General features: G+C 41.7%; 1 long non-coding RNA gene across 1 annotated transcript in view; it reads left to right on the top strand.

Annotated features, from left to right (window-relative positions):
• The window catches only part of LOC103119633 (uncharacterized), a 301,172-nt gene that overhangs the window by 232,438 nt on the left and 57,081 nt on the right, over positions 1 to 11,653 (top strand). The window lies entirely within an intron of this gene.

Below are 11,653 nucleotides of genomic sequence, written 5' to 3'. Positions count from 1 at the left end.
CATTCTCTGTGCATAGACATTCCTACGGCCCTTTCATTCCTTGTTCCCAACTAAATATGTGTCTGTATTTGATGGGATGAGGGTTATATGGATGAACACATGGGTCACTATTAATTGGTTAGTATTAAGATTATGGTGTTTCACTGGTGACTGTCATTCTCCAAGGTGGCCCCACATCCTTACCTCAAGCTACTGATGCTATTTATAGACACCCCTCAGTGAATAAGAGCTGTCTGTGTAACCAGCAGAATCAGTGGCTTTGAGAGACCCCAAAGTCAGGTCCTAAAAGCATTACAGATTCTACTCTCACCTCTTGTGTCACTGGCTCTGGGGGAAGCCAGCCATCCGCTGTCTCATGGAGATTCCAGGGGACAAACTCCAACACTGCCTGAAAACAGTCCTGCAGTGGGTCATCCAGTCCAGTCCAGTCAGCTGTGCCTGCAGCATCCTGAGAGTCAGCGTCTCAGCCATGGGAGCAGCTCCTGAGGCTTCAGCTGCGAGACCCTGAGAAAGCTTCACAGTCCTGTCAGTGCTGGCTTCATGACCTAGGGGTGAGAGAAGGTGTCACTGGGATTTGAATGAACATTGTGTATGTAGATTTTATTTAAATGAGTATTATCTTTAATAAATTTTTTCACATATTTAATTTGTTTGCTGTGTTATCCCTATTAGTTCTGAAGTCTTTTAAGTTTTGTTTGAAAATGAGTACTGAATTTAAAACTGCTGGCTATGATAATAATATGCACATTTAAAAAATTCACATTCAATTGGGGATTGACAAAAAAAAGCATTTTTTTCTTTTTTTTAATTTTTTTTTATTTAAGAGAGGAGACATTAACAAAAACCATAGAATAAGAGGGGTACAATTCTGCACAATTCCCATAACCCAATCTCCATATCCCATCCCCTCCCCTGATAGCCTTCCCATTCTCTATCTCTCTGGGAGTATAGATACAGGGTCATTGTGGGTTGCAGAGGGTGGAAGGTCTGGCTTCTGTAATTGCTTCCCTGCTGAACATGGGTGTTGCATTTTTGAGACTCAAATAATAAGAAACTTTCACCCCAAATTCACTGAGTACAGACATGGACACAGGATGGAAGCAGAGGCCCCACACAGTGGGAGCTGCCCTGTGACTGGGCACTATGAGGAGCCAGCAAGGTCCCCAGTGGTTGTGCACTGACTGGAGACTGAGCCTGGTGCTCACTCACACAGAGGCCAGCTCCCACTGTGAGTGAGTGAGCACTGCAGGGACCTGTGGAAACTGTACTGTTATTACTACTTGGCTCCTAGTAACACAGAACACAAATATTCTAATCCATTCCTAAAAAGCAATTATATTTCAAAATTGAAAAATGCAGTTAAAGTAGTTAAAATATGCTTAGTTGGGCAGGTGGCAATGTACCTTGTTAAGCACATACATTACAGTGCCAAGGATCCAGTTTCAAGCCCTGGTCTCCACCTGCAGAGGAAAGGCTTCATGAGTGGTGAAGTAGGACTGCAGGTTTCTCTCTGTCTCTCTCCATCTGTCTCTCCCATCAATTTCTCTCTGTCTCTATCCAATGATAAATAAAAATATTAAAAAACAAATATGCTGAGAATCAGTGAGATATTAGACAAACATATGGATTAAATTTTTAGAAAGTTGCCAACTTGTCTCTAAGACTGAAGAATTTGGTGGTGATTGTGGTGAGGGTGGGGTAGATGGGAGCACAGAATTTTGGTGGTGGTTTTATTGTGAAACTATTTTTCTGTAATTTACTTTTGAAAATCATTATTAAGTGACACATAAAAATACTTAAAGTAAGATAGAAAACTGATACCAAATTACCCACTTCTAGATAACTATTTGAAAATCAAATAATTACTGTTTTATGGAATGAATTTATTTATTTTTTTTGTTGGTCTGCTTCTGAGACCCCTCTGTTTTGATCATCACGTTAGGTTCACTTGCATTGCATAATGCTGTGGTTTATTTACATAATCATTGTTTTGTTTGAGACCCACACTGGTTTAAAACCCTCTGGTTCACACACTTTTCCTTCTCCCCACCCACTATCCTACGTACTTCCTCTTCCTGACACTTCCACCTCAGGAGATATAAAGGACAGGATTTTCTAATGAATAGAGATTCGATGATTGCACTGCATTCCTGCTCGTCAATTCCCAGCTCAGCCATGAGTCCCGGGTTGTCTGTCTCCCACCCGTGAAGCTAGCCTGGCATTTGGTGCCCGAACAGGGACCAGTATTTATTGGCAACATATTTATTTAAAATTAGACATAGAGTTTTACATGTACTACTGATAAATTAACTTCACTCAGGAAAGTATTACAAGCAAAAAAATCATTAAGCTAAGAATTAAGATATCTATGACAAATGATTCAAGTTAACACTATGAAGCAGAGTAAGTAATAATTGCTTTAGATAAATACTACAGAGTTTCATCTTATCCTGAGCATTTTTATTTTCTTTGTGTATCTATTTCTCTTTCTTTCTATTGATACTTAACTCACTCTCTCCTTTGACCATCTCCTTGTCTTCTCACACTCTCCCATGATCTTTCCCTTTTCACTTCCAGTTTGTATTTGACAGAGGAAAAGTTTGCTGATGAATAAGTATATTTTCTTCTTGTGAGAACTCTCAGGGCTTATTTTTACAGTTAAGAGAGGAGGTCCCTTTCTACTTGAAAAATTAAACAAGAACATTTTATTTTACTGCCTGGCATATTCAGAATGCCTGTCTTTCCCTTCCTCAGAAAAGTGTTACAATTCTATATTTATGCAAACTGTGGGTTTTTTTTTTTTGCCCAGTAAATCTTTGCTAGCTCATGAGTCAAAAACAAGAATAAAACATATCAATTTATTTGTAAATGATTCACCAGCTATCAGGTGAGAAGGTCACATAAAATGTATTCCTTCTATATGGAATCTACATGAATGAGACCTTTACATATCTCCATGGGTTCCTGACCACTGAGCAGATGTAGAAACTTAGGTGCTATGACAGCGACAATGGAGTTTGGGACAGCAAAGCGCAGGGTGCCTAGTTGAATGAATTTCAGATACCAGTGTGAAATGTTTAATATAAAGCATGTCCCTACATTATCTTTTTCTAACATTTTTTTCCTTTAATGGGGGATACATGTTTTACAGTTGCCAGTAAATGTAATAGCTTGTACATGCATAACATTTTTCAGTTTTCCATATGGAGTGAATTTAAATTCACAAACCAATTACTTTAGTGGATGTGAGCTTTATATCTTACAAAACATGTAGATTTGAACATGTGGTCTCCGAAGTTTTGTATTTAAAAAGAATGAATAGAGCAAAGCAAAAAGTAAAACTGTAGGTCTTCCACTGAAGAAGCTTCATACAAAACCTGATGAAGTGATAAGCTGATAGTTGTGAAGAATTTAAGTAACAATCAGGAATAGACTATGATGAAAATCACTAACTAAACACTGTTTTATACAGGACCCCAACTAATGCTGTATAAAACATGTATGAAACACGGGCACAGGGGCTCATAGCAGAAATTAGAAGCTCACACCACAGGTGATTCTCACATGAAAATGAGAAGAGAGTGAAAAAAAGGGATATTCCAGAAAGCTTCATGTTACACAATATGAACAAACAAAATGAGCTTTTTATTTCAAGAAAGCCGCATGCTTGGGTCTGAGATTGTGATTACATGGAAACTGGTGAACTAGATTTCATTTTCTCTTTTTTCCCCTTGTAAAGGAGAAGAGAGAGAGAGGAAGAAGAAGAAGAAGAAGAGGAAGAAGTAGTAGAAGAAGAAGAAGATGAAGAAGAAAAAGGAGGAGGAGTAGGAGGAGAATGAGGGGGAGGAGGAGGAGGTGGAGGAGGAGGAGGAGGAGGAGGAGGTGCGAGCACTGATTCAGCCTCTACTGTCCCCCTGCTCTGTGCTGAGGGGAGGCAGCTGAGCTGGAAGGGGAGTGAGTTGGAGCACAGAACATACACTCCTCCACTGGGAGAATCTGCCTTTGTGAGACCATGGAAGTGAAGGTACAAGAAGACCGCCAAAATGGAGCCTTTGGTGAGTGTTCAAAGTGATTATGACCTTCTGTGCCCATGTCCCCCACCCTGCAGGTGGCTATTTACAACTTCTAAATGCCTGTTGCAAACCTGGACTTTTGCCCAGCAAAGGGAGGGTTGGTGATGGAAAATTAGTGTAAGACATTGACTATCTGAGCACCAGAAGAAGAAGAAGAAGATGAAGATGAAGAAGGAAGAGGAGGAGGAGGAGGAGGAGGAGGAGGAGTAGGAGGAGGAGGAGGAGGAGGAGGAGGAGGAGAGAAACTATAGCATTTTCCCATTACTGAAGTTTCCCCTTTGTATGGTGCCCTCATAGGGTGGCTTGGGGGCTTGTACCCTAGTCTTCATGAATGGTATAATAGTATGTATACTGTGCAGGGTGATCAACTTCCAGACCCTAAATGATAATTATCAATAAGGTCACAAAAGAGACTTCAGTATGGGTGGTGACTTTCTTGATTTATTTATAGATTGTTTTTTCAAATTTTGAAAGGTATATTGACACATTAAATTATTTTATCCTTTGAGAAATTAGGGCACACAAAGCTGAAAAATCTTCCCATTAGCTCTTAGAAACAAAAGACAATCAGCAGCCTGGTTGGTGACACTGTGGTTAAATTACAGGGCCTGCAAAGGCACTTTGGAATAACTAAAATATGTCTGCTAGCTATCTACAAAACAGAGACTGCCCCCAATTCTTAATGTGAACTATTCTATCCTTTAGGTTCATGATTAGTCAACAACTTGTTTGGCTTTGTATGTTGGCTCTTTTTTCAGTCACCAGGTTCCAGATGCTAGCATGATGCCAACCAGTCTTCCCTGGACAGACAACCCCACCAACGTGTCCTGGAGCTCAGCTTCTCTAGAGCTGTTGGTATGCTTCTAGTTCTGCTTCTGGGATCCCTTCTGTTACATTGCTTGACATTGTGGTCTGTTTACATTGGTCATTCTGTTACATTGGTTTGGTCTCGCTCCCCCTGCTCCGGGAGATTTTGGTTTAGTTCTCCCTAGTTCATGCTTTTTCCTTCTCCCTGCCCCCTATCCTAGGTACTTCCTTGGTTTCGGATGCTGCGGCATGACGTGAGAGATGGAGGAGCCCATTGTGTTGTGATTAGGTTGTTGGACTACTTGCCCGCTCGTGCATAAAGATTAAACTGCGTTCTCAGCTCAGCCATGAGTTTCTGGTCGTCTATATCTCCTGCCCATGAAGCCAGCCCAGAGAAGACAACACAGAGCCCCACCCCACTAGAAAAGAGAGAGACAGGCTGGGAGTATGGATCAAACTGTCAATGCCCATTTTCAGCAGGGAAGCCATTACAGAAGCCAGACCTTCCGCCTTCTGCACCCCACAATGACCGTGGGTCCATACTCCAGAGGCTTAAAGAATAGGAAATATCTTAGGGGAGGGGATGGGATATGGAGTTATGGTGGTGGGAATTGTGTGGAGTTGTACCCTATTTTCCTATGTTTTTTTCAATGTTTCCTTTTTATAAATAAAATTAAAAAGGATAAAGATTGCAGAGCTTGAAAGCACGAGGTAATATATTCAATCAATTCCCAATATCACATGTACCTTAGTGACATTCTAATTCTCTTGCTCATTAATATATACTACTTTAAAAGTAAATTACAATTTTTAAAGTCATTACAATTTTATTTAAGGGGAAAAATTTCTTGTCAAATAAAGAAGAAATTTCTCTTGTCTTAAAGAAATGATCTCTAACTGATGAATTTGTTGACTGTGAATGTTCTAGTTTTTAAAAAATTTTAAAATTTATTTATAAAAAGGAGCCATTAAGAAAACCATAGGATAAGAGGGGTACAACTCCACACAGTTCCTACCACCAAGACTCAGTATCCCATCCCCTTCCCTGATAGCTTTTGTATTCTTTATCCCTCTGGGAAATCATTGTGGGATGCAGAAAGTGGAAGGTCTGGCTTTTGTAATTGCTTCCCCACTGAACATGGGAGTTGACAGGTTGATCCATACTCTCAGCCCGTCTCTCTCTTTCCCTAGTAGGGTGGGGCTCTGGGGAAGCAGAGCTCCAGGACACATTGGTGGGGTTGTCTGTCCAGGGAAGTCTGATCAGCATCATGCTGGCATCTGGAACCTGGTGGCTGAAAAGACAGTTAACATACAAAGCCAAACATATTGTTGACCAATCATGGACCTAAAGGGTGGAATAGTGCAGATGAAGAGTTGGGAGGTCCTCCATTTTGTAGATAGATAGCAGACATATTTTAGTTATATTCCAAAGGTCCTGTGGCTATACTGGTTTGTTTTTTTCAAAAACAAAATCTGATATGAACCTAAAATCTGATATGCAGGTGGATCCAAGTTATTGTCTAGGGAGATGATATCATGGCTGGAGAAGTGACAGAAATCTGGATCATGGAAGAGAGTAGCTCCGTGATATGAGAAAGGGATATAAATATTGTTGCCTGTAAACTCCATCGATTTGATTTGGTCTGGGGCCCATATACAGCTTAGGAGCCAATGTGGTCTCTGCATCCCTGTAGATCAGAGCTCACATTCTGTGGTCATGAGTATGAACATTCCAAGCTGACCCAATATTGACCCATCTTCCTCAGGTGTGGAATAGAGTATGTTGTCCATCCTCCCTTCAGAGGATGGAACATTTCCTAGCATTGTTGATCCAAGTTGGGGGCAAGGTCTTATGGGGGTCCACGAAGTGGTCTATTTTGTTGTTCCTTACCGGGCTAGCCTGAGGGTGTTTCTTCCCAGGCACGTGGTCTCTGGGTTGGAGAGAACTCGACTGGAGCCAACTTAGCGACACAGGAGAGGAACCTGGAACTCTTGTGGCTGAGCGGGAACACAATGCAATGCTGCCTTTATTGATCAGAAAAGAACTGCCTTTATACCTTCTGAAGTAGAAGTGGCAGGCCAGAAAAAGGAAATGGATACAATAGGGGGCAGAGAGGAGAAAAGAGCATGAAAGTAGCAAGCTTCCATCTAACCAGTGGGGATTAAACCAATGCCCTGCAGGCAGGATGGGTCTCAGACAAAACAGTGATTATGTACATAGACCAGATCATCAAGCAATGCAGCATCCAGCAGGGGGTAGCTGGCGAAATGCCCAACATTTCCTGATAGAGATGAATGGTAACAATGCAGAGAAGGATTTATTTGAGTTCTATGCCCATCAAGTCTGCTTGGGAATCTCAGGACTCCCCTAATAGGGCCCCAGCAGATAGGGTGGCCTGATAGTGACTAAAGAGTCATCCTTAAAGTATGCCAGTCTCTTGTCCTTACTCAGCTTTTGCAGTCCTTGCTTTGTTAAGGTTAGCTTTGGAGTGAGTGAGAGAACTGTAAGAGGAAGTAGGTGAGGAGGGTATTAGATACTATTTCATTAGGAACTTTATACTGACTCACTGCAGACTATTGTATACTTTTGCTTTCAGGTATATATGTTGCCCTAGTTTATGGATACATGTGAACATATGCTCTATCTCACGGGACCTGGTCTATATCTAGGTTTTGGGACTTTGGTTGGAAGTGAACCAGCTGGAATGGAATTAGAGAGTACTATGAACAGAAAGATCTCACCTGAGTAATGAAGCTGAAGGGTTGTCATTCCACACCTGAAGTCTCTGGAAACAGTCTGAAGTGAAGTGCTGAGGTGGTATTCATTGTGTTGATTAGATTGGGATCAGCAGATGCAATATTATTTGGTGTGAATTGAGAGAAGCATGCAGGAAAGTGTGTCCCACCCTAGAGGTTCCAGGACTGGGGGAAATACAGGCTCTATAGAGGAAATGTGAGGTTCCTGCTGTCTTAAGGTTCAAGAAGACAATAGATAGCTATTATTTGGTAATTGGGTTAACTTTGAAAACCCCCTATGCTAGGATTTGCTGTATAATACCCCAAATCACCATAATTTATATCCTTTGCATTATTTGTATATAGCTGTGCCACTGGTTGCTTCTGTTCTCCCTGGTCTAGTGTTTTGACTCAGCCTATGTATTAAAAAGACTCAGTCTGTGATTTAAAAAGTTTAAGACATACCATCAATTTTCTCCTCATATTAATTAAATAGTGATTTATATGACTACAAATTAATAGGTCTATACATAAACACTATTCCCACCACCAAAAGATTGTGTCCCGTCCCACCTACCTCACCCCTACCACCATGGGAAGCCGAATATCCACCCTCCCCCTCACCCCAGGGTTTTTATTTTGGTGCCCTACTCAAGATTTTGTCAGATCCTGCTTTTAGTTTTCCTTTCTGTTGTTGTTTCTCAACTTCTGTTTATGAGTGGAATCATCCTGTACTCATATTTATCTTTTTTACTTAGCTCACTTAACATAATTCCTTCTAGCTCCATCCAAGATGGGTCAGAGAAGGTGGGTTTATTGTTCTTAATAGCTACATAGTATTTCATTATGTATATATACCACAGCTTTCTCAGCCACTCATCTGTTGTTGGGCATCTGGGTTGCTTCTAGGTTTTGGCTATTATGAATTGTGCTGCTATGAACATAGGTGTACACATATCTTTTTGGTTGGGTGTTATGGAGTCCTTGTGGTATATCGCCAGAAAAGGAATTACTGTGTCATATGGAACATCCATGTCTAGCCTTGTGAGAGTTCTCCAGGCTGCTCTCCACAGATATTGGATGAATTTACATTCCCACCATCAGTGCAGAAGGGTTCCTCTATCCCCACATCCTCTTCAGTATTTGTTTCTGCTGTCCTTTTTGATGTATGCCACTCTCACAGGACTGAGGTGGTATCTCAGTGTTGTCTTTATTTGCATTTCTCTGACAATAAGTGACCTGGAGCAATTTTTCATGTGTTTGTTTCCTTTTGGATCTCTTCTGTAGTGAATATTCTGTTCATATCCTCTGCCCATTTCTGGATGTGTCATTTGCTTTTTTGTTGCTAAGTTTGTTGAGCTCTTTGTATATTTTGGTGATTAGTCTCTTGTCTGATGTATGGCATCAGAAGATCTTCTCCTATTCTGTGAGAGGTCTTCTTTGTGTGATAGTTTCTTTGGCTGTGCAGAAGCTTTTCAATTTGACGTAGTCCCACTGACTTGTTTCTGCTTTAGTCTTTCTTTCAATTGGGTTTGTTTCATCAAAGATGTCCTTAGGTTTAGGTGGGAAGGTGTTCCACCAGTTTTCCTCTAAGTATTTGATAGTTTTTTGTCTAACATCCAGGTCTTGATCCATTTGGAGTTGAATTTTGTTTCTGGTGAGATAAAGTGGTTCGTTTTCATTTTTATGCATGTTTCAACCAAGTTTTCCCAGCAACATTTATTGAAGAGAGCTTCCTTTCTTCATTTAATACACACCCTAACCCTTTTAAAGTCTTTGTAAGACTAGAAATTACAAAATAAAAATTAAATGGACCTAGAAATAGACCTACTCTATGAACATGCAATCCCTCTCCTAGCAGTTTATCTTATGGAACCAAACATGTACATCCAAAAAGATCTGTGCTATGTTCATAGAAGCACAACTTACAATACCCAAACCCTGGTAACAACATAGGTATAACAAATGAGTGACTGAGTTGTGGTACATATACACAATGGAATATGACTCAACTATTAAGAATCATATATTCATCATTTTTCATCTCATCTTGGACTAAGCTTGAAGTGAGATAAGCCAGTAAGAGAAGAGTGAATATGGGATGATCTCTTTCAGAGACAGAAGTTGAAAATAGAAACAGAAGTGGAGAAACAAAGCCGAATTTTGAGTTGGTTGGTGTATTTCACCAAAGTAAAGGACTCTGGAGGGGGCTTATGGGTCCTGGTGCATGATGGAGGAGGATCTATGTGGGGAATCTTAGTGTGTCACAGAAAACAGAAGTTTTACACATGTCCCAACTAAGGTATTTACTGACCATTGTAAACCACTAATTTTGCCAATTCAAAAAAAAAAAATGGAATGACTACAGTTGTCTTGGGCTTGGAATCTCTACTGTGGCCCTGAGGCAAGGGACAAGGATTCTTACAGGACACAGAAAGGGTTTCCACACCCCTAGGTACCCAAGCCCTACCTTTTGATGGACTGGGAGAAGGAGCTGGGAAAGGCAGGAAGATGTGAGGGCTCTGAACTCTCCTTGAGGTTTTGCTCTCCCCAAACCCAGCTCCTGGCTCTCTGCCTCTCCCCACTCCCAGTTGTGGACTTGGTGTGAGGTTGGGGGAGGCTGGTGTGAGCACTGCTTCAGCCTCTACTGTCCCTCTGCTCTGTGCTGAGGGGAGGCAGCGGGGCTGGAAGGGGAGTGAGTTGGAGCACAGAACATACACTCCTCCATTAGGAGAATCTGTCTTTGTGAGACCATGGAAGTGAAGGTACAAGAAGACCGCCAAAATGGAGCCTTTGGTGAGTGTTCAAAGTGATTATGACCTTCTGTGCCCATGTCCTCCACCCTGTAGGTGGTTATCTACAACTTCTAAATTTCTGTTGCAAACCTGGACTTTTGCCCAGCAAAGGGAGTGTTGGTGATGGGAAATTAGACATTGACTATCTGAGCACCAGTCCACACAGCCTGCTGCTCTCCAAGGGGCAGAGGCTGCATTGGCTCTCAGGCCCCAGGTCTCAGGCTGAGCCCACAGCCCTGCTCTGAGCCTCTGCTCTCCAGAGAGACCCTCCTGTTGGACCTCTCCCTCCTGCTTCTGTGCCTGTGCTCTGTTGACTGTGAGTCACTCATTTGCCATCCTCTGGGGGACCTGACAAGAGCAATATAACTGACTTTGTGTACAAAAAAGGTAATTGTGCTCCTGGCAGGGAACAGGGGGCACAACTATTTTTCAAGGGCATTTGGAGCCAGTGGTCCCCCCAGTTCATCCTGCTTTGCTAAGTGTTTCTCTGGGACTAATAGTAATATGGGGCATTTCAGAAGAATCACTGTCCTCCCCTTCTCAATCTTTGAGGAGAAGTTTCCCAATTTCCTCTCAGAATTCACAAGAACATAATTCTCTGAAGTGTGTGGGTTCTATTAAGCAGGCTCCTTTTATTCCCTTTCATTGCCTTTATTGTCTTTTATTATTGTAGATATTGTTGTTGTTATTGATGTCGTCATTGTTGGACAGGACAGAGAAATGGAGATAGGAGGGGAAGACAGAGAGGGGGAGAGAAAGACAGATACCTGCAGACCTGCTTTACTGCCTGTGAAGTGACTTCTCTGCAGGTGGGGGGCCGGGGGATTGAACCAGGATCCTCATTCACGTCCTTGCTCTTTGTGCCACCTGTGTTTAACCCACTGTGCCCATCTCCCAAGCAGGTTCCTTTTAGAGTGGCTGTTGCTCAAGCTCCTTACACTGATGTTCCAGCAACTTATGTGCTACAGTTCAAGATTTTCTTCCTTGCTACTGTCCATGGTGGTTCCTGCTCTGATCAGTTGTGATTCTCCATGTTGCCAATCTCTTTCTTTAACTTCAGGGCAGTTGCATCTTGTGAGGTGTAAACTCTTTGATGGAAGATGAGAAGTTGTTGATTTTTAGTTTCTTCACTTTATTTGCTGTGAGAATGGGAGTGGTGACCTGCAAGCTTCCTAAGTGTCAGACTTTAAATGATGAATTCCTTTGTGCATATTCATTAATGTTCGAAAGTCTCAGGGTTCC

This window comes from Erinaceus europaeus, chromosome 9 (assembly GCF_950295315.1).
Source record: "Erinaceus europaeus chromosome 9, mEriEur2.1, whole genome shotgun sequence".
NCBI classification, from domain to species: domain Eukaryota; kingdom Metazoa; phylum Chordata; class Mammalia; order Eulipotyphla; family Erinaceidae; genus Erinaceus; species Erinaceus europaeus.
The sequence above is the reverse complement of the archived record's forward strand: the minus strand, read 5'-3'. Positions and strand labels throughout refer to the sequence as shown.